The 24,101-nt window shown below is 34.3% G+C and overlaps 1 pseudogene; it reads right to left on the bottom strand.

Annotated features, from left to right (window-relative positions):
- Positions 1 to 12,509: 12,509 nt before the first annotated feature.
- On the bottom strand, positions 12,510 to 21,804 carry LOC149842439 (protein STRICTOSIDINE SYNTHASE-LIKE 13-like; annotated as a pseudogene).
- Positions 21,805 to 24,101: the final 2,297 nt, after the last annotated feature.

The raw sequence follows: 24,101 nt of genomic DNA, 5'->3' as shown, positions 1-24,101 counted from the left end.
TGTCAATACAAGTCTAATGGATTCAATTTGAGCAACAAGAGAGAAATTTTAAAGAAACCTATACTAAGTTTTTGTGCATATCCCTTTACAACTAACCTCACTTTGAATTTCTTCACACTTTCATCCGAGTTGCACTTCATCTTGTAGACCCATTTCACACTTATTGCATCTTTTTAGGTGTCAAGTCTACAAGCCCCCACGTGTTATTCTTCTCAATAGCTATAATCACTTCTCTTGTAGATTCTTTCCACTCTTCTTTTCCACTTGCCTCTTCATAACATGTAAGCTCTGCAACCATAAGAGCAAAATTGTATGATTCATAAATTTTACGTAAGGATCATACCTTCTATGGAAGAGTATTGTTGCTAGGTTCATTCAAATCACTAGATGATGTAGTTTGAGTTGAGGAGAAAAAAGATGAAAACCTAGGAGATGACATATTCTCATTTAATGAATTATACTTAAGTTTATCATCTAAAAATGTTAAATGTTGACTTGATTCTCTTTTCCAATCCCAACAACTATTTTCATAAAAGAATCTCTTCGAATAATTAACTTTTTAGTAATTGGATTAAACAATAGATAACCCTTGATTTTATCAGTGCACACAAAAAATATGCATTTTTCACTTTTGTTATCCATTTTGGCATGATCATTAGAATGAATCAAAGCATAAGCAACAAAACAAAAGTTTCTTAGAAAGCTTATATCAGGTTTCTGCTTTTACCAAGCTTCATATGGGGTCTTGTTACACACTGCCTTAGTTGGCAATATATTTAGAAGATGTACTGACATCACCATGGTTTCAACCCAAAAATCATTTGAGAGTCTCTTATCACTTAGCATGCTTCGAGCCATTTCTAAAATTGTTTGATTTTTTCTACGTGACAACACCATTTTGTTTTAGTGTTTTTCTTACAGTTAATTGTCTATGAATACCACTTTGCTTTAAAAAAGAACTAAACTTATCAGATAAAAATTCTCATCATCTATTAGTGCGAAGGATTTTTATAACATGCCCACTATCTTTTTCAATAAAGGCTTTAAATTCTTGAAAAATTTCAAACGCCTCTAATTTTTTAATAAGAAAGAACACCCAACTCATACGGGAAAAGTCATCAGTAAATAATAAAAAATATTTAATCTTGTTTAAAGATGGAGTGTACCAGTCCACATATGTCAGCATAAACAAATTCAAGAAGCTTTTTGGCTCTTCAAGCTTTTCCAATAGGAAGCGATCCTTTATGTTGCTTGCCATAAATATAACCTTCACACACATTATTAACAGAAACATTAGATGGCAAACCGCATACCATCCATTTTTGACTTAACAACTTCAAACTATTCAAGTGCAATAGATGCCACAACAAAGAGTCATCCTTTACATTAGCGGCAAGAAAACACTCATTAAGATGTGAGATATCAAGAGGAAACATTTTATTGTCAGCCATGTGAATCTTAATATGTGGAACATTAGATCTTCTACTTCAAATTTCATATATATTATTATGAAATATTATTTAATGACTTTTTTGAATCAACTAACCCACATTAAGCAAGTTATGAGCTAATCTGGGAATATAATAAACATCACCAATTTTTTTTCACTATCTGATTTAGTCTTAACAACTACTGGACATTTGCCTTCAATTTTTACACGCTTGTCATTTCCAAATTTAACTTGTAACTTTACCAATTCATCCATATGACATAACATATCTCTTTTGCCTATCATGTGGCTACTACATCCACTATCTAGAAACCACACATCACCAATACTTTCATTTGGATTTAAGCAAGTGAGAAATAACTTACCTTCATCTTGCTTTTCTTTGACAAAGTTTGCCTTTTGTTTTGCTTTATCCCAACAGTATGGCTTAGTATGGCCCATCTTTTTACAAAACATGCATTGTTTTCTCTTGTGACTTTGTTTTTGATCTCCTTTCTCACCACTATCTGATTTCAACTGCATGGTATATGATCTTCCGCATCCTCGATCATGACCATGATACCTAGCTCTTCCTCTCCCTCTACCTACATACTTGTGATCAGAGAAATTTTCATAATTTTTTCCTTTATCAAAAATCTTCACCTTAGACTGAAATGCATGTTCAATATTCTTGTCAACCAATCTATTCATTCTTACTTCATGAGCCATCAAAGAACCCATTAGTTCATTAAGAGAGTAAGTTGACAAGTCTTTAAATTTCTTGATAGTAGTGACAATATGATTAAATTTTGAAGATAAACTCCTTTAAATTTTTTTGACAATCTTTTGATCGGTAATGTTTTCTTCAAAAGATCACATTTGATTAATAATAATAGAAATTCTAGAGAAAAAATCTTGTAATAGACTCGCTGCCTTTCATAAGCAATGTCTCAAATTCCTTATGTAGAGTTTGGAAGTTCACCATGGTTACCTTATTGTCATCGTGAAATTCTTGCTTTAATGTGTCTTGTGCTTATTTTGCTTTTGTGACATTGACAATTCAAGAAAAAATAAAACCAATAACTGCTTGTTGTAACATAAGTAAAACCTTGAATTTCTTTTTTTGAATCTCCTTTACATCTGCTAGTTTCTCTTTTGCTTTAGAACTCTCTTTTACTACAAAACCAATCTCTACTATATCCCAAAGATCTCATGAGATGAAGAATGTTCAAATTTTTATACTTCTAAATTCATAATTCATCACTAAAAATAAGTGCAAGAGATTGAGTGTATTCATACCATCATGAACCACAAAACGATTACCTATCTGCACCACTTGAAGATCTTTCACTTAAGCTATGACCTCCACTACCACAGTGCTAGGCCCAACTTCACCATAATTAGGCTATGATACAAAAAATGTCAAAAAATAGAAAAAAATACAAATTTTACTACAACCATACACATGAAAAATACTAAACAATACCTCAATTCATTAACAAAAAGAGAGAACAAGGAAAAAAAATAACAAGAAAGCAAAGGACTCAAAACCAAGTCACACAAGACTCATATGTCTGTTGCCTTTTTATAGGTACACAAGCATCATGGACACACACCCATGTACTTGCACACTAACCTCCTAACTCATTAATATTGCTACAGTTACTCACACCTCATATGTAATGGGGGAAGGTTGCGACGAGGACCGAGCCAAGACTTTCCCAACCTCTGAGTGTTTTTGGATTGCGAGCATTTTAAATGCTCGACTCTGATCATTTGATTTAAATTGTTAAATGAACTATTATTATTAATTTAGAGATGTATGAATATTTATTTAATTGATGAATGTTTAAAATTTTAATTTATGGCATGTATGGATGTAAATATGATCAGGAAGTAACGCGCCAAGTTTTTATCCTATTTAGTTTTTCGCTACAGATTTTATAAAATCATTTCAAAAAAAATCCATGATTTTTGAGATATAAAATTTAGGGTATTACAACTACGAATTGAGGCCTTTTTGCGATAAAATTATACCGCCCATCAACTAGGTCTAACTCTCACTTAAATATAGAATCATTGTTTTTTTATGCGAATTTAGACCTTACAAACTCACATAAATTTATTTGTGAATTTTCAATGAAACTGAAACCACAAAAATTGCAAATATTGGACTCTTTCTCAAACAATAAAAAATTTTGCGTAAAAATGTTTGCGAAACACTTCTAGCAGATAACATACCGTTTCACATATATCCTGAAATCACATAAATTTATGTGTGAAACTCCACTTAAAGGGAAGCAACAGAATTGCAAATATGCTACTTATATATTTGCAAAGTTTTTATTATATGCGATTTTTTTAATAGTTGCGAATTTGACGAATCATATATATATACTTGTTGTTGTTCTAGAGTTTCTTCTTCTCATTTGTATTTGCAAAGAACTTCTCCGTAGAACCCTTGTGGCTATTCCTGCATTCTGAGAAGGTTGTAGTATCATCCTTGTAATCTACTTTTCCATCTATAGGTTCCAAAAGGTGAGTTTCATAGAATATATACCTGTGTATCTCCATGCGTATTTTCGTGAATGTTATGGTATCATTCCTGTGATCGACTTTCATTTAGGGTTTACTATGTTTATGATTTATTTCATAAAAATATATATTATTGTAGATGCATTTTTATTGTTTGCTTATCTTTTAGTTAATATTTATTGTAGCCTAGCCATACAAATATAATTTGGGTCCTTCACTGGATCGGTCCAACAATGTACCTAGATCAGTGCCTTACATAAGATGATGCATGAGTAGTACTAACATACATTCATTCATTCGTTAGTATACCGACTAGTTCGCATAGTCCTCGACTAGTGTTTTTAAGGGCTCACCGCATAGGCACCGCCTACCACTTTTGACTACATAGTTTAGTATACCTGAAGAAGTGAACCGTGAATTGAGCTTATATCAGTATCAGAATGGACTGCATGGACTTGATGTAAAATCCCAAAGGACATGGCAGACTTGGAAGACCTTGTATTTCACATCCAACAAGTGATTTCATTTACAGAAATGACTAGCAACTGTTCGCTAAACTGATCCTCGAGAACCATGCTACTGATAATGGCAGACAGGTGCCAAGGAACCTTAGAAAATTGTTCAAGGCACCTCAGACATTGTTCATCGCCTCAAGATGAAAAGTACCACAAACCCACCAAAAGCAACATGTTTCTGATGGATCTCAACTGTCCATTTTCAGCCATTGATGCTGCTCATCTAAAGATTGAAAGACATCAAGTATTCTAATGGTGCCCATCTAGCGGAGACCATTCTTTTGATGGATGTTAATGTAGGTGTCATTCATCTTGACGATGAATGACATCCAAGGTGCCTTTGACAGTTTTCTGTCCAGGTTCCTTGGACCTGGTCCACTCATGCTACCTACTATGACAAAGGTCACTCTCACAATTGTATTGAAACTTCAGTCAACTTCATTCATGACAATTTCCAACACATTGTCAAAGCAGAAATTTATGGAGATCAAAGGGTTTGAAAGAAAGAAAATTAGAAACTTACACAGGGTCGAGGTATCTGGTAGTTCCCTTCATAACGTGATATGTCAGAGTTGGGTTCAATTGCGACCTTGCACATGCAGGCAGCACAAATCACCAACCTTGCATTTTGCGCATCCAAAAGAATGTTGCTATTACTCTCATTGTGATGTATGATCTGAGGACTTGGAGAGTTATGAAGGCAACTCATTCCTAAACGACAGAAAGAGTTAGAATTGCATAAAGACTGCTTGGACTCAATGGGATGCATGCTCAGTGCAACTTTAAAGTAGACACGTTATGGCCTGAGTATGATGCAGGACATGCAGAGGCTCTTGTCATTTTAGCCATAAGAGCGACATCCTATGGCTTAGGATAAATCTTCTTGTAGGATTCAATTGGACCCCAAAAAATTTTACAATGGAATTCTAGACTGTACATTCCACAAGTCAGGATCCTTCACCAATGAATCATGGAAGTTATGCATCTTGTCCTCTGCTTAAAAAAATGCAGATGGGAACCAGCTACACAATAGAAATGAGTATCTCACTTCTGTTCTTAAAAGAATATGATCTCGTATTGTACTTCTTGTAAAAAGCCGCATATTTGAAATTAAAATTTTGTATTAGTGCCATTTCATTACTCAAATACTATAAGTATATGTTTTCAAAATGTCAATTAAGAAAAAGGGAGTTGGACCATCTATCTATTCCATTAGCATTCTAACTATGAGAAACCAACCATTTTATCTTAGAGTGCACATGTAATGCAATCTCTGAAGGTGTAGTCAATATGATCTCCTAGCCAAGATTAATGTTGTTGGCTTCGAATCTCGCAAGGGGCTATCACCCATATAACTTAGGTGATGAAAGGATTAGAGAAAAGAAAAGGAAAATATCCAATCACCTTTTGCAGCACCAGGTGTAATCCTCAACTTGTTTGTCCAATTCAATGTTCTTGTATTGTTGGAACCTATAGCGATGTTGATGACATAGATAATAAAAATGTCAAATACAAAGTAAAAATATGCTTAAGAGTCAACATTAATTGCATCCTGATGGAGGAAATACAAGACTCGTCCTTCACTTTGTAGGCTTCTCCAGCTTATAGTCAAGTTGAAAGATAGCCCCTTAAGAGATTTGAAACCAACTCCTCATCTAGGATAGAATAAGTTTTGAGTTAGTCTAGCTACACTTTTGATCCACTCTATATTTAAACAACATACCGTAGATATAGTTTGCCAAGGATCTGCTATCATACAATACAATTCGGTAATGTCCTGGTTCATGACAAAATCCTCTCAAGTATTTGTCATGATATAAAAAGTGAACAAAATGGGTACCATATCAAAACAAGCAAGGAGGAGGATGCACCACTATGAGAGAAATAAATTTCATTCACTTTAGAATGAGAGAGACTATAACATATAGGGGATATCCTGTAACGACCTCGATTTATAGCTCATTTTTTCTTGTAAATTTTATTTATTTATTTATTTTTAAACTTGGCGAAATATACAAATTGGAATTGTCATGGTTACCATATCAAACCATACACTAACTAAAACATAGAAACCAGAGTACATCAATACCAATTGAATTGAATTAAATAAAGTTCAAATTATTCACAATCGTCCAATTACAAAACTATTCTCAAACCCAATGTCAAAGCTAACACTAAACACGAGAAACCAAAACTACCACCTCGACAGGTAGCGTGCAAAGTCTAAGAACAACTGAACAATGTAGGATCACTCGCCCTCCTCATAACTTAAAACATTAGTGTATGCAATGCATGGAAGGTATTCGAATTTCATTTGTAAGGAATCATTGAGACTGTAAATACAAATTCAACACTGATATTATGCAAGTGTTGAGTGCTCAGATGGGGGCATGAACTGAATAAGGCATTTGTTGCACGTATATGTTTTATTGTAAATTATGATCGAAATGAATGAAACATACATTGAATGAGAATGTGTATGGATGCATCTAATTGTATATGAACAATGCCTACAGATGAATTGTGTTTAAAATGTGAAATATTAAAAATGCACAATTGTGTATGACTAATTGATTGACATTGTAACTGTGCATCCATGACCTTGAAAGAGGGGCTTGAATCTTTAATTAGATTCGTATTGTGTAGAGATGAACTACATGTATTCAACGAATTAAAAAGGTTAATCATGTGACACTGAACTATTGATGCTTACAAGGAGAAGGTAAGCGATACTTATTGGCTCCATGGATATTGTTTTGAATACAAAAGGTTGCTTCTCCTCAGTCATGAAGATAAGAGAAGCCTCCAAAATAGCCGCAGGGTAGATGGTTAAAAACTCATGAGTAGAAATCTGATGCATCTAGATGATGGTGTTGGGAGCGCTCTCTCGATACAATTGTCTCTCACCTGAGACTGATGAAAGGTGTCCGACTAAGAATAAAACCACAAATTGTATGAATATACCCCATGCGCTATGACCCTAATCTAGGTTATTACCTATGTTGTACCCGCAAGGCTAAAAAGTAAAAACCTAAATTGATTGTGCATTTAGATAGTCATAGCATACATCACTTGAAAAAAAAAACCAATTGAGGATAATTAAGTCACTCATGCATAAATGGTCATCCGTTTTGCAATGGTAAGTGTATGCATATTTAATTGTTCATGCATAAAATTTTACTGTATATGATTGAAAATTGTTTGATGCATTGTAATGTATGTATCATTGAATTGAGGATTGTTTGCTTGCATGTATGGGTTACAGGAATATTATTTTGCATATTTGTTTTGTTTGTGTAGATTGAGTAGAACTTCCTACCAGGCTTTCATAAGTCTGACCCATTTTATGGGGTTTCAGGTAAAGTATGATGTACAACTGCAGAGCGGATGCAGAATGCTTAAGCGGCATCGAGAGTCGGTCATTTTCTTTCTTAGGGATAGTTTTGAAAAAATAATTATTGTATTTTAGATTGAAAACACTCTTATATAAAATATAAATTATTGTAACTGAATTAAATTTTAATAGTGAATATTTTTTATATTTTAATTCAGTTATGATGGTTGATTGTACTGTAACCCGCCCAAAATGTTTAACCCAAAGAAAAAAGTTATTTCTACTATTTAAAAAAAATCTTTAAAATTTTTGGGTTAAAATTTTGGGGCATTACAGTTAAGTCTGAGATTTGATGAATCAAGCCCGAAAAACTATGTATGGATAGACAATACCAATATTTATTGTTTTTGAGCAATCTTTATGAAATAAGGCACTATTATGTAACTTTGAGAGGTCCAAAAGAAGCCTATTTTGTGCATAGATGCTTATTATGTATTATGTGTTGCATTGGGATGTGAGGTCCCACTATTTCAGTTATGAGTATTACAAAGATAATGTGAATGAGAAAAAAAGGGTATGTGTATGTAAAATTGGAATCCTAGGGTAATGACCTTAGAGGCATCTCATTACAAGAACATGTTTGGATGTTGATCCATGGTACTGAGCAAGTATCTTGAGTTGGCCTTTGTGTTGACAGTCGTTGTGTGTGTTGCATCTTAGCTCAGACTCAAGTACCAAAATGGTATTGTGTGGTATTTGTTATCCATATTTGTGTATGTAAACTTTAGACGTTTGGTCTTTGTAGCTCGTACTAGAGGGGTACTCTGAGCTTTGGCCTTAGGTGCCAATACCTAAAGGGTACACCTGTTCTATTGGTTGTATGCCATTTTTGTAGTGGTAATTGTGTCTTGGTCAAGATATTGGTACCATGATGGTACGATACATGAAATGTTGATTTGGGTTATCTTAACTACGAGGGTATGATGCAATGATGTGTGCTATGTTATAGTTGCAAGCTTATGACTATTGGTTTACATCACATATATTTGTAAGCCATCTTATCAGATGTGTTATGGTCATCATGTTTTCTTGCAATTTGAGTCATCTTATCATGTGTGTTATGATCACCTGATTTTCTTGTATTTTAGTCAGATATATTATGCTCACCTGATTTTCTTATGGTTTAGGCCAACTTATTAGATGTGTTATGCTTGCCTGATTTTATTATAGTTTGAGCCAACTTGTCAAATGTGTTATGCTTGCTTGGTTTTCTTGTGGCTAAAGTCAGCTTGTCAGATGTAAACAAACACACACCAACCTTGTGGGAAGTTTTTGGGATAATTAAGCAAGCTCCTATCATTCTGATCTAAGAGATTCATCCCCCACCACAGAGCTTAGGGGACATTAGACTCCAATACTTGAGGCAAATGTGAAACTGTTGTAAAGCGCACTACGTTGACTACAAGGAGAGGGATAAAGTCCCTGAACTTTGAGTCCAAGAGATAAAAATTCCTTGACAAAGGGTTTTGAACTCTGGTACAAGCATCAAGGTAACCATATGAGTTTTATAAATGAAATAGATGAATAAACACACATTGAATGGTCCGATGATACCCAAGGGGCTAAAGGAGTAGTGCTCATTTGGATAAGCAAGATTAAACTAATAAATATGTGTGGTGCATAACATGCAATGCAACAACAATTAAATAAAAAGATTTAATAAAATATTCATGCATATAAGCATACACGACATGAGTTCATGTGCTCGATGCATGGCACACCTAAGGGTCGACTCTGAGTTGGGAGAGTCAACTCATTTTTTATTTTAGTATTATGGTCTACGCTATGAGTTGACCCCTGACTTGAGTGGGTCGACTCCTACTTTCTATTTGTTGGTGGTTCTATTGTGTTTAGAGTTGACTCCTAGTTTGGGAGAGTCGACTCCTCTTCTAGCCTTGGTTTATGTTATTTCTAACGGTTGACCCTTAGTTTAGCAGGGTCGAATCCTCTTGAGTTTTTTCTTAGTGTGAGTTCTCCTAAAGATTGACACCTGATAAGTTGAGGGTCTACTCTTCCTATTTAAAAATGAATTTGATTAGTGACTTTTCAAACAAACTTGATCTCGTGCTGCTACCTTTGGATGCTCATGTTGAGTAATTAGATCACTTTGATATGTGTGTAGTCTCAACCCACAATTATTACTATTTTTAGGTGTGTAGCAGTAGGCAGATGTGGCAGTGGCAGACACATGGATAACTTGTGGATATTATGGACATGGACATGGAGCTGGGAATGCTTCTATAATTTTGGAAACCTTGTACATAGATGTACATCACAATGAATGCTTTGTATAAGATATATTTTGTGAAATAAATGACCATCATGTTTGGCATACAAATGCAAATCATTTTGTGAATTTGGATCTTGGTTTGAAAACAAGTATTTGAATCAGAATTGTAAAGAAAGAACAGTCTTGCGCTGTATTTTTTAGTTTGAAAGAGTTCTCTATAAGGGGCCTTTATGGGCAATGGGCCATATTCTTTTTATGCTATACACATGTAACTTTTTGTTTTGGAAGGATAATCCACCGGATTGACTGCCCAGATGGAAGATCATATGTAATTGTTTTACATTATTAATAGAAAATCAAGGTAACCACCAGTGTCTTTTTTTCTAAAAAAAAAACCCACAAATGCATATTTTATCATTTAAAAAAAGTTTCTAAGCCACAACAAATTTGCACTTAAGTGCCCCTCATTCGTTCTTAAGAAGTATAGAGATCTAAAGGGTCTTGCTATTCATGTGAGCATCCAAATAAGATAAAGTAAAATTTGAGATACTTTTTTTATATATCCTTTTGACAACATATTTGATATAGTGTAAAACCTTAAACAAATATAGACAAAAGTAAATAATTTTGAATTTATCTTGACTATTTATTTTGGATTTAAAAAAATAATAAATTTTATTGTTTGTAAATTTTTAACTCATAAAATTTACTTCAATCTCTCTCCCTCTCTAGAGAGAGAGAGAGAGAGAGAGAGAGAGAGAGAAGTTCAAGAAAAGTTGTTTCCCTTAGGATTTTCTTATTCTCTCTAAATCAGTATTTTAACTTTCTATTATTTGTTATTTGGTAGAAAAGTTGCTGATCATACATACATTTTTCACTTTATTCATCTTATTTTATGCATAATCCATGATAAAATCACTTTAAAAACATATTTTTATCGTTAGTTTTGAGAAACCGCATTGAAATAGAAATTATCAGAAAATTGCATATTTTAAAGCTTGCCCTGTGTTTTTCAATATTTTATTTAGTTTAAGAATTTTTAATTAGTTTAGAAGAGTTTAAGTAGAAGTTTTCATTGGTTTAGGAAGTTTTGTTTTATGAAACATGTTTTTTAAAAGACCTTTTTTTGAAAATTACTGAAAGTCTTTGGACTTGTTTTGAAAAACTTGTTTTAACCTAATATTATAATATAAATAGTACATGTAAAGGAGGGGGACATTTTTTCCAGCATTGGAACCCCCCCCTTTCCTCCTCTCTCTTCTTTCTCTCTCCCATGCTCTCTCTTTTCCTTTTGCCAATTCCTTTCTCTACCTATTCTCCTCTTTCTTCTTCCTCTTTTTCTTCTTGCTTCGAACCCCTTTCATCATCGACAACTTCTTCGTCGGTGAGGCATGTGTGCAATTGGGATCTACCATCTTCGTCTCAACCCATCTATCAGAGGTGATCCACGAATGAGAAGCGTTTGGACATGCGGTGAGCCCCTTTTCGTGCCCTCTGAAGTCTCCTTAGGCCCTTAGGGAGCCCTCAAAGAGCAAAAGAAAAAAATCTTAACTAGGAACAAAAAGAGGGAAGGACAAAGAGAAGCAAATTAACTCAAAGAAGGGACTAAAAGCCTCAAGCACTGGAGTTCTTTTCCTTTATTTTTAGATTAAGATTTCATTTATTTAATTCAATTGAGTATATAATAAAATCATTTATTATTTTTATTTGTTTGAGCCCTCTACACAGACAACACACTCTTGTTTATTTTATTTAATTAATTCTTTTATTTTGGCAATAAAGAGTAGTTAGATTGTGTGATTGAATACAAAGTATTTTCCATTCTTTGAGTTCAACCCAGACTCCATCACTCGTGCGGGCCAGCTTTCACTTGGTTTTGATTAAAAATATTGTTTTAAAAAATATTTTTCAAAACTCACACCAAATTTTTGGTGTCGTTGTCAAGGAATGACGATTTATACGAGTATTCATTTTATTGCCAGTTTATGTTCACATTTACTTAGGTTGCTAGTTTACTTTATGTTTATTGTTTAGGTTGCTTAGTTTCATTCATGCTGCATATTTAGGATTGTTTAGTTTCTTTTCAGTATTTAGGTTTAGAACCACATTGCTTGCAAACCCTAGATACCAGCTTACTTTTCCTGCACAACCCACCTATTAGGATACCCTTAGAGGTGACTGCACATGATTGGTATCATGACGATAGTTTGATTTTGTGCAGAATATATGTGGGTACAAGTGTGTGGTGCTTGTTTATTTCCTGTTTTCTAGTTGTATTTTATTTTTCTTTTACCTATTTTGTGGTTTGTTGTGATTTGGCCGCACTGCGCATTAGGTAGGTAGAAAATCAATGTCTTAGGTTGGTTGCTGCATCAGTCTACTCTGAGGTGAATGCAAGGTTGATGCTCACTTGACCCCAAGCTTGCAGAGGCAATTGAGGACCGTGAGTCCCTTATTAGGAGAGCCCGCAGAACTGGCCCCATGGCCCAAGATCAACAGTTGACCCGTCGTCTTCAAAAGTACTTCACTCCCAATGCTAACACTTTGGCTTCCTGCATCGCGAGACCTATTATAGGAGCACCACAGTTTGAGATTAAGGCCAACATTATACAAATGCTACCATCTTTTTATGGCCTGAACAACAAAGACCCATGTCATCATCTTGATGAGTTTCTCGAGATCTGCTCTACGGTGCGAATCAATAATTTTTGATATGATGCATTAAGGTTGATGTTGTTTGTGTTCTCCCTCAAGGACAAAGCCAAGCACTGGCTGAAGGCCCTCGATACTGTTTAAATTACCACTTGGGAACACATACATCATGAGTTTCTTAAGAAGTATTTTTCAATTGGTAAGACAAACTAGTTTCGTAAAGTCATTACCAGTTTCTCTCAAATTGAGGGAGAACAGTTTCATGAGAGTTGAGAGATGATGAAAAATTTTATCCGAAAGTGTCCCCACCATCAGGTGTCCCGTTGGTAACTGATGCAGTACTTTTACGATGGTCTGACCGAGAAAGACAGACAAATGGTTGATTCTTCATGTGAGGCACGTTCATGCTCAAGAGCGAGGATGAGGCATGGACATTATTTGATACATTGAGCGAAAATGCTATGCATTATGTCATGTCCATGCGGGTTGATAGGACCACACCGGTTCCTAGTAGTCTTAAGAAGGGAGGAATTTATGAAGTTGGGTTCGATCATGATCTGCAAATCAAAGTGGACCAGTAAAGTTGATCAATTACGAACCAGCCCAACTTTGATAAATCAAGTAGGAAAAGTGTGTGAACTATACGCTAGCCCTACACACTCTGTTTCTGAGTGTCCGACAACACCACTCTATCCTAAATTCATTCAGGAGCAAGTGAATGTTGCCCAAGGTTTCGCCAGACCGATGCACGATCCTTATGCACCCACCTATAACCTGAGATGGCGAAATCATCCCAACTTTACGTGAAGAAATCTACAAAAGCCACCCCACATGCCTTTCCAAGCACAACACAAACAGGGTAACATTTCATAAAGTTACCCGCGCCCCACATTTCCACAGGCCCATGCTCAGCTTAGCTTGTCTTCTCCTCAAGAGCCCATCTTTTCAGGAGAAGTTGCTCGAGGCCTTTTCTGACATTAAGGCTAACCTCAGTTCTCAGACACAATCAATAGCGAAGCTAAAGACTCAGATGTGATAATTGGTTGAGGCTTTGAGCCGGCGAAGCGAGGAAAGCCTCTCGAGTCAAGCTATTGTCAACCCGATGGGTAAGGAACCCATGTATTACAGCCCATACCTCATAGAGTCCCACCATGAGCAGGTCAACTCTATTATGACTTTTCAGAGTGTGAAGGCATTCCACCCTAATCAGGATTCGACTGGTGAACCCACTGTCACACCCATTGCTTAGTCGATCTTCTCCACCAAGCTCACAGAGAACGGGCAGGGCCCACGACCTGTGCCTTCTTCATATATTCCCACAACCCCTTTTCCTCAAGCCTTGATGAAATCACATGATTTTGACAAGCAGAGGGCATGCATGCATGAAATGCTTGATATATTCAAGCAGAATCACATCAACCCCCCTTGTTTGACGTTGCTTATATTGATATATGTTCGGTTCTTGGCTCTTCGCCATTTAAGAATAGTCTCCACGGAGATACTCCACTCCTTCTTTCCAGTCTAGAGAGTCATCATAGGGTCCATATGGGTAGAGTTGGAGGAAATATAGTGTGCAGTGTCACAGATGATACGATTTTTCTCAGAGTCCCTGATTGAGGATGACTTTATGTCCATTGATCTCATGGACAACAAAGGGTCTCCAAAGATTCGTTTGGCTAAGGACGTAAAACCTAGCGCTTTATGAGAGGCAACGCATATTTATGATGTACTATTAGTAGTCTTAGTAGTTTTTTGTTTTTAGTTAGTCATCTTCTTTAGTGAGCATGAATGTTAGATCATGTATGCACTACATTTTGTGTAATTTTTATGAGTTATATACATTGAGACAGGTGGAACCCATGCAGAGCCAATCACATGTCATATCAACTAAGGTTCCACAGTTTGGATCAGGTGACTTCTATTCTTTTCTTCCATTTATTTTTGTTCTCATATGCATTCACTCGGTTTCATGCAAGCATGAGGGAGTGCCATTGAGGACAGTGTCATTCAAGCATGGGGGAGGGTGTACTTTGCACACCCAAACTTTTTCTATCTTTATACTTGCATTTTTTATGACAACTCATAAAAAGTTGGCTTTTAAGGAATGAGTTTGACCTTATATGAATGTTTTACATAATCTAATGTTTTTAGAGAACTTTTAAGCCCCAAGATTTTTTTTCCCGACACTGATCTAGAAAACTGTGGTTGTTTATGTGGATTTTAAAGTAATGATTATAGATACATGTTAGAGTTTATTTTGAATCAGAAGTATGAATATACACAGTTTTATTTTTGAAAAACTAAGCAAATGAACAACATTGCATTCATGAGCTCAAAAAGTAAAAAAGAGCATATATTTAGTTGTTTGATATCTTTGTATTCTCCAGTAGTTTGACTCAGACACAAGTTGAAGTGTTTGATTCTCATGTTAAAAAAGATAATGAAAGAAATCACTTTTTTATCTAAGTTAATATCTGTGGTCTATTTTGTTCGAGCAAGTAGAGTCTAAGGAGTGTTTACACCTGGTGCCCTAAAGCCATCTGGCTCGGAAGCCACCGACCCAAAAGCCCGTTACATAAACTTTATAGAAAGCCTAATAGATGTTGACATTGCGCATGACAAAGATGCAAACTATACGTAAAACTATAAAAAATAAAGGTCTAGTGACTTGAGCAATTAAGTCTGAGGGATACTTAGTATCTGGTGCCCTAAGGTCATCTGGCCTGAGAGTCACTGACCCAAAGCTCATTACACAGGTCACGAAACTGAAAATTTGAAATAGTACTCAATAAAAAGAAAGAAAAAAGTGTGAAAATTTGAAAATCAAGAAAGAGAAAAAAAAGCGAAAACAAAAAAGTTCACTGCTTAGAAGCAAATATTGAGAAAATCTGTGCAGAAAATATATGAGTGAGGATAAGTAAATAATGACATATATATATTTGATTTTTTGAGAATAAAACATAAATGATTATGCTACTTAAAAAAGTAGAAGAAAATATTTTATTCTGTAGTGGCCTGTAAAAGATTCTAATTATGTTTTTATAATGTAATGACATGAAATATTTACGAAAACAAACTCCTCAATTGCCTAATGCTTTTTGAAGTTGAAGTTTTATGCATACATGATAGAGATGTTTATGGGTAGCATAACTGCAAATCCTCACGAGACCTTACTTGTCCACTGAGGTAACCTAGGAGTTGAAAGGGCTTGTTGCATATGCTAAATGCAACTGTGATTCCTACGAAAGTGAGCTAAATTTTTGCCTTGTAAGTTTAGTATTTTTGCTTTTTGCTTCAGTTTGCTCAAGGACTAGCAAATGATAAGCATGACGATATTTGATTATTCATATATTTTACACTTTATTCATCTTATTTTATGCATGATCCATGATAAAATCGCTTTAAAACCCCATTTTTATCATTAATTTTGAGAAACCGCTTTGAAATAGAAATTATCAAAAAATCACGTATTCCAAAGCTTGCTCTGCATTTTCAGTATTTTATTTATTTTAAGAATTTTTAATTAGAGTTTTAATTAGTTTAGAAGAGTTTAAGTAGAAGTTTTCATTGGTTTAGGAAGTTTTGTTTTATAAAACATGTTTTTCAAAAGACCTTTTTTGGAAATTACTGAAAGTCTTTGGACTTGTTTTGAAAAACTTGTTTTAACCTAATATTATAATATAAATAGTACATGTAAAGTAGGAGGAGACTTTTTTTAGCATTAGAAAACATGCCCCTTTTTCCTCCTCTCTCTTTTTCTCTTTTGCCGACTTCTTTCTCTACCTCTTCTCCTCTTTCTTCTTCTTCTTGCTTCAAACCTCTTTCGTTGTCGGCAACTTCTTCTTCTTCGTTGGGGAGGCGTGTGTGCAGTTAGGATCAACCATCTTCTTTTCAACCCATCTATCAGAGGCAATCCATAACATGGAAGCACTTGGATGTGCAGTGAGCCCCTTTTCGTGCTCTCAAAGTGCCCTCTGAAGTTCCCTCAAGGAGCTCTTAGAGAGCAAAAAAAAAAAAGCTTAACTAGGAACAAAAAGAGGGAAGGTCAAAAGGAAGCAAATCAACTCAAATAAGAGACTAAAAGCCTCAAGCACTAAAGATCTTTTCCTTTATTTTTAGATTAGGATTTCATTTATTTAATTTAATTGGGTTTATAATAAAGTTGTTTATTATTTTTTATTTGTTTGAGCCCTCTACAGGGGCATCACTCTCTTGTTTATTTTATTTAATTAATTCTTTTATTTTAGCAATAAAGAGTAGTTAGATTGTATGATCAAATACAAAGTATTTTTTGTTCCCTGAGTTCGACCCGAACTCCACAACTCGTGCGATCGAGTTTTTATATTTTTGGTGTCTGGCTTTCACTTGATTTTGATTAAAAATATTATTTTAAAAAGCATTTTTCAAAACTCATACCAGTTGCCTTAATCAAAAGTATTATTGGACTTTTATTTTCTCTTAAATTTCTTCACTATAAGTCTTTTAATGTTTATTTTCAATTATTTTTGATATTTTCTATTTGTTCTAATTAATTCTTACTTTTTGATTGGTATTTAGTTGTTAGTATTATAATAGTTATTGGTAATAAAGAAGGTAGAATTAGTAATAATAATGAGAGTAATGAGGATCTTAATCAATTGACTTTAGCTAGTTCGACACGAGTACATCTAAAAATAAAAAGAGAAGATCTAATGTGTGATTTTTTTTATTTGCTAAAAAAAGATGGAAAAGAGTATGGAAATGTAAAATTTAAGGAAATGAGTTGTTGGCAGCAAACACATGGAACAATGAATGATGGTTTACAAAGTAATGAACTTGTAGTTCATAAATTTGTTCAAGAATGATGATTTAAAACAGTTCTTGCAAGTTCATCATCGTACAAGCGTGTTCATTTAAAAATCAGTTGAGAAGTTTGCTTTCAAATGCATTCATGGGTGACTACCCAAAAGGATTGCACTAGGTTGCATAAGTGAAAATGAAAAAGCTAAAAATTTATTAAAATATATTCTTAGGAATTTTTATTTCACTTTTAATATATGATGGTTCATATTCAGAAAATGTGATACATGTCTTTAACAACATACTTATTTAAATTTTCAAAAAGAAATTTTTTAATTTAAATATAATTACATCTCCTCATACAAGTTAGCTGATTATATTAACTATGATATCTTTAAAAAGTTGTTCGCAGTTACATTAGACAATAATTTAGTAAATAACATTTTTTCATAAATAAAAAACTCACCTGAAATTTTCTTGCCACATTTTTGAGGTTTTTCACATGAGATGTGGTGCTTACATCTCAAAATTGATTGTTAAAGAAGGTTTTGATTATATGGAAGATGTAATATGAAGGACTTGAGATGGAGTTAAGTATGTGAAAAGCTCTCAACCATGAAAATAAAGGTTTTAAAAAAGTGTGAGATTTGCAAATATTAAAAGAAAATTTTGGTTATATTTTAATGTGTCTACAATATTGAATTCTACATATAAAATGATGCATCAAGTGTTATTACCAAAAGATGCATTTGACCATCAAAACCAATGTGTTTGTACAAAAAATTGATTAAAAAAATTGCAAAAGTTTCTTGTGAATTTTTAGAAACATTTTATCATTCAACTTAGTCATTTCAAGATCTAAGTTTGTAAATGTAAACTTATTTTTAAAAAAAGTTCATAAAATTTGATTGCACTAGAAAAAAAATGTTGCAGTACCTAACCATTCATGAAAACATTAATAGACAATAAAATTTAAAACCTATTGGAGCACTCTTCTGCATTGTTTATGATTGTAGTGATTTTTTTATCCTAGATACAAGTTGCATTATGCGATATTTTCTTTTAACAAAATTTATGACAATGAGAAGGTTGTCACACATGTTGATCACGTTCATGAGTATTTAGATTTATTTTTTGATGAGTATCAATGTAATAAAAATCATGAAACACCAATTGTGAGTTCTTCTAAGGCAACATGTGAGCATATTAAAAATTGATGATTTTGAAGTTTTTATTATGCAAACAGAAGCAACTAATTACACTTCCAAATCTGAAGTTTTTATGATGCAAAAAGCAACTAATTGCACTGTCACATCTAAAGTAGACATATATTTGAAGGAAAATATACACTAAAAAACATATAAATTTAAAGTTATGATTATCTTTTTTGTTGATAGTTTTGTTTTGATTAAATATTGATTATTTACGTTTGCATGATTGTCTTACAATATTAACGAGAAGATTGGAGTTTTGTGTTAAAGGAAAAACAACCAATCTAAATATCTTGTATTATATAAAATGGCTTGTGATATATATTGGTTGTTCCATTGTAACCATTGCTTTCAAATCAACATTTAGTATTAATGGTTGTATTCTTGATAAATCTTGCAGTTTAATGAATCTAAAAACCTCCTGTTTGCACACAAGATTGACTTGGACTGACATTAGGTGGCAAAAGATTAATTTTTTATGTATATTACAATTTACTGTAACATGAATTAAATTATTAGATCCAATTGTCAATAAGAATGGAGAAGAGGATAAAAGACGAGTAAGAGAAAATAACTAGGATAATTAGTAAATATTATGTCATATAATTAAATATATATTTATATATGTTCATAAACTTAGAATTAATTTGCATTAGCTTTTATCAGTCAAAACTTTAATTCATTTTTCTGCATATACTTCCTATTGCCCTTATGTTGTGGAAATGGTTGGGTTAAAATGAATCCCAATTATAAGAAATAATACTGAATTTTTTTATTGAATTTGATACAAACATGATATATCATTGATATTTTTTTTATTTCAACTTGAAATGATATCAAAACATTCTTTATGTATATTGCTTTTAACAATACTTAAAATAGTTAATAAGCTCCTCGTTAGTGTTTAATCTTTTTAATGAATGGTTGATTCCACTAATTTACTCTTCTTTTATCCACATGCAATTAGATATAAAACATTAATCATACAAATACCCAAGCTGAAACCTGAACCCATTAATACTAATCGATCATACCTGAACCCGTTAAACCACATGAGTCTACATTTTTCAGCCATATCTATACCCGAGCCCGGACCCAAATCAAAATGAATCGGTTCTGGGTTTAATTTTTAGACCTGAAGAAAAATGGGTCTGTTGTAGACCCGACCTAGTACATACCCAAACCCGTTAACCCATATGAGTCCATAATTTACAATGGTACCCGGATCCAAATTAGATAGGATCAGGTTTGGGTCTAACTTTTAAACCCAAGTACAATCATGGACATGGACACTAACCGGGGCTTCAAGTACAAGATGCGAATTCACACATTTTTTTTTATAAATAGGACATGAGGAGACAGATTTCATTAGTTATTTAATTGATTAAAAATCATTTTCCTGATATTTTAACACATAAACATATTTATTATTGAAAATATTATTAAAAATTAGAAAATAAAGCATGTATATATCATAACATGCCATGTGTCATGCTCATGTTTAGTGTTGTATCCCCTAAACACAAGACCCTAAATGGTGTGTTCCTATGACATAGAATAGGATTAAATTGGACATCTGACTGACCAAAATCCATTCAGTCAGATTTGTTAGGGAATATCATATCCAAATAGTTAATCGGGCTGGATTCAGTTTTAGTTTTCTACATCAGAATCCGACTCCGACTCCGACTATGGATCAAACTAAATCTGAATGTTTACATGTAAATGGATGCCAGATTAGACTAATAGCTAATCAGATCCAGGTTCAGTAAAGGTTTTCTTCATCTAAATATGAATGTCAATCTGATTAAGCTACATCCGAATGTGATCCATTTACTTCCCTACTTTAATGTTCTTGGTATTGTGTAGCACATTTTTGAGGTATTGAGAGGTACTTGTACCTGCTATTAGTAGTCTCTGTGAAGAGAAGATAGGTCTGATCCCTAGATATTTGTACCCTATTTGGAAATGCCAAACCATCAAGAACAGAAGTTGTTCTAGTGTATGGGTCATACTTGAGCAGTCTTCCACTTGCTTATCCTTCTAACAGTATGAAGAAATGGTTCCTGCATCAGACACTTCATATTCTTATTCATATCATATCCCGATAAGTTTCATAAAGACTTGATAACTGGATAAAGTAACTTGAGAGTGTTACTATCTGTTGTATCTCATGCTAGTGTCTGTGAAGAAGATAGGATCCATTCTTATGAATGTCAAGGTCATTTGCAAATAGGATCCTCTTTCCACCCACCTGTGGAGCAAGAGGAGTTGCAATTCCTCCATTTGAACCCACAACCAATAGACCATAGTATGCATCTGCAATATAGAGATCCCCAGTTTGTCTATCAAACCTCAGACCAAGAGGCCGCCCACATCGTTCTTCGTGCTTGAATTGCTTGGATGTTGTAGAGTAGATTCCATTTGCACATATCCTTTCATAGTAACACATCTAAACAAACATCAGCGCCATTTTATTAAACTCAGATTATTGTAATTTATCACATTGGTACGGCTGTGGATAAGGGGATACTGTCATTTTTATGAAGTTTTCAACATGACTAGCATATAAGAGGACACGATACAGAGTCCAAAATGGAGTATCCATGTGACAGATTGTAACACACATTTCAGACTAGTGTTTCATATACAGTAAAAAGTGAGTACATAAGTAGCTATTTACCAATTAACATCCAAATAAGATCATTGGTTCTAATGGCATACCAGTTAGGGGAGACCAGAGCAAAAGTCTCCCAACCAGCAGCATCTTCCATCCATCTGACTATACGTCCATCAAGCAATCCCGTGTAAGGCCCCCGGCCATGGAGGTCGAATTCCAAAGATTCTGAGCCGTAAACCTCGTTAACAAATTCATGTTTGCTGAATCTAAGCCTGCTAAGGTTATCTCTGTGCCGCTTAACCATGACTTGTGCATATGGTGCTACAGTGTGCTTAACTGGCTTAAAGTTGTGTCATAAAGGGCCAATGTGGAAGGGATCTGAGAAGACTAAATCGAGTATAATAGCCCGTAAGACTTGGTATGGGTGATTCCATAGCATTCCATCAGTAAAGACTTCTCCATTAGAGGGGAAGTGAGAGGAGCGCCGTATGTATGGAGAAGCAAGGAACTTTGGTGTTCATTTTATCTATTAAAAGTGGTTCAAACACGATGAAAGCATGAGAGGTTGATTGTTGCAAAGTAAGTCCATTGTCGGTTTGCCCTTGTTTTTAGTATTGGTTTTCTTTTGTTTTGTTTTTGTCAAAATTAAGCTTCGGTTTTATGCTGAAAATATTTCTTTAATTTAGTGGGTTAGGCAATCGAGCTTAGCTTGGAGGCACGAGTATATACACACTATCTTTCAAGCGATAGTTGACTCACTTAGGATCAAGTCTTCGGTGCAATGGGTACTCGTGTAACTATGCTCTTGGGATACAATTGAGCTTCCGCCTACTCACAAAAATTAGTTCATGGCTTGCATTGGGTGAAACCAATAACCTTGACATAAACCACCTTAAACAATCTCTTAACTAGGATACAAAGATCTAAGCTTGAATTGGGTATGAATCATGGGTTAAGATATCTGTATGGATCCAGACTGTAAGTGGGTATGAATTTGAACAACTGGATTTGAATTTTAAAAAATAAACCGGATATAAATCTCAGTAATGAATTTGAATTACAATCATATCTAGATATCATGATTGGAACTGAAATTAGATATGGATTTAAACTGTAAGTGGATCTAGATTTCAAGATTAGATCCAAACTACAACTCTGAAAGAGGAGAGAGAGGAGAGCTCATGGGAAAGGAGGAGAGATAAGCGCTCAAGAGAGAGGGGAGCGAAGAGAGTTGAGGATGAGATGAGAGAAATGAGAAAGGGTTTGGGTTTATATAGGCCCTAGTCCTAAGCCACCCATAAAGGGATTTTAAGATACCTAAACAACTAGTTTTAATGGGCCATAGTTGGCCAAAATAGCCAGCCATAAAGGTCCAAACCATTACGTAAAGAGGAGCGTCAAAAAGGGCCAAAATTGACCCTGTAAGGTTTAAGATTGACCAAGATGGGTTCAGATCAAACCATTAAAAGATAAGGGCATTTTTTTTACCATTTTGAACCTTTAATGCTCATGTAAAAACATTGGATAGGGTCCCAATAGATTCAGATAAGATCTAGAAAGATCTGAATAGGATTCAATGATAAATCAAAGTCCATAAATAGGCTGGTCAAAGTCGGCTTTAGATTTATGGTTTAAATTCATCTCAAGTACTAAATTCAAAGGCCAAACCCAAACTCAAGACCCAAGATCCAAATCTTAGTTCAAAGTCTAAGGTAAAGAGTCAAGATCAAGATCAAAGATTTAAGGTCCAAGAATAAAGAGATGCACATGCCCAAGATCTAATATCTTTTAAGGCACTACCCCTCTATATAAGGACAAGATATTTTTTAAAATCCTTCAATGTGAGACTACATTTTTGTAGAGAACCCAACACCTATAAACTTAGAAAAAAATAAGAAATAGATTGAAAATTATAGGGATAGTTTTGAGCCAAAATTTAACAATTCTTCGTTGATCAAAACCATAAAAAGAGATTATAGAGGTTGAAAATTCAGTAATAAGTGAATGCATCTTTTGTGTTTGAACCTCTCCAGGTTAGTGTTACTTAGTTTTAGTTAGTTTGGGATCTCAATACCGTCTGATACTAATTATTACCTTTTTTTTTTTTTGAACCCCTTAAAATCTCAAGACCAGCCGTCATCAGTCATCTCAGAGGAGATTTTAATGAGTTAAAAAAACAGAGGGTAACAACTGGTATAAGAGCTAATGCTACATCACAAGTTTTGTTTATTTGGTATGGGTTACTTATAAAAATGTCACTGGGTTGAGCGGACATCACGAATTTTAAACCCATGGGGAGTGTTCGGGTTGCAAGCTGAATGTATTCTCTGGTGGGCAGCCAACTAAAGGTAGGGATGTCAATGGGCCCCGATGTAACCCGACATTAGGCCGAATCTGATTAGTCAAGTTCTGCAGTAAAATCTGGATCTGATTATAAATCGGATTTGGGTTCGGTGTTGAGTTTTTCGTTAAAATGCTACCCAAATCTAATTGAAATCAATTAAGTGTAAATATAGGGTTTTAAGCTAGTCGATTCCGAATTCGGTTTTGATTTTTTTCATCCAACCCCGAATTCGAATAGGTAGGATCCGATTCAATTTTAGCTTTTTTCATCAGAATCCGATCCGATGACATCGCCAGCCAATGGGCTTTTGCGTAGAAGGAGGAAAAAAAATAGAATACCCCAAACCATAAACCCTAGTGACAAGATTCCACAAACTCCCGTCCCGCCCGTCA

The sequence above is a fragment of the Nuphar pumila genome, chromosome 3 (assembly GCF_984573655.1).
Source record: "Nuphar pumila chromosome 3, dmNupPumi1.hap1.1, whole genome shotgun sequence".
NCBI classification, from domain to species: Eukaryota; Viridiplantae; Streptophyta; class Magnoliopsida; order Nymphaeales; family Nymphaeaceae; genus Nuphar; species Nuphar pumila.
The sequence above is the reverse complement of the archived record's forward strand: the minus strand, read 5'-3'. Positions and strand labels throughout refer to the sequence as shown.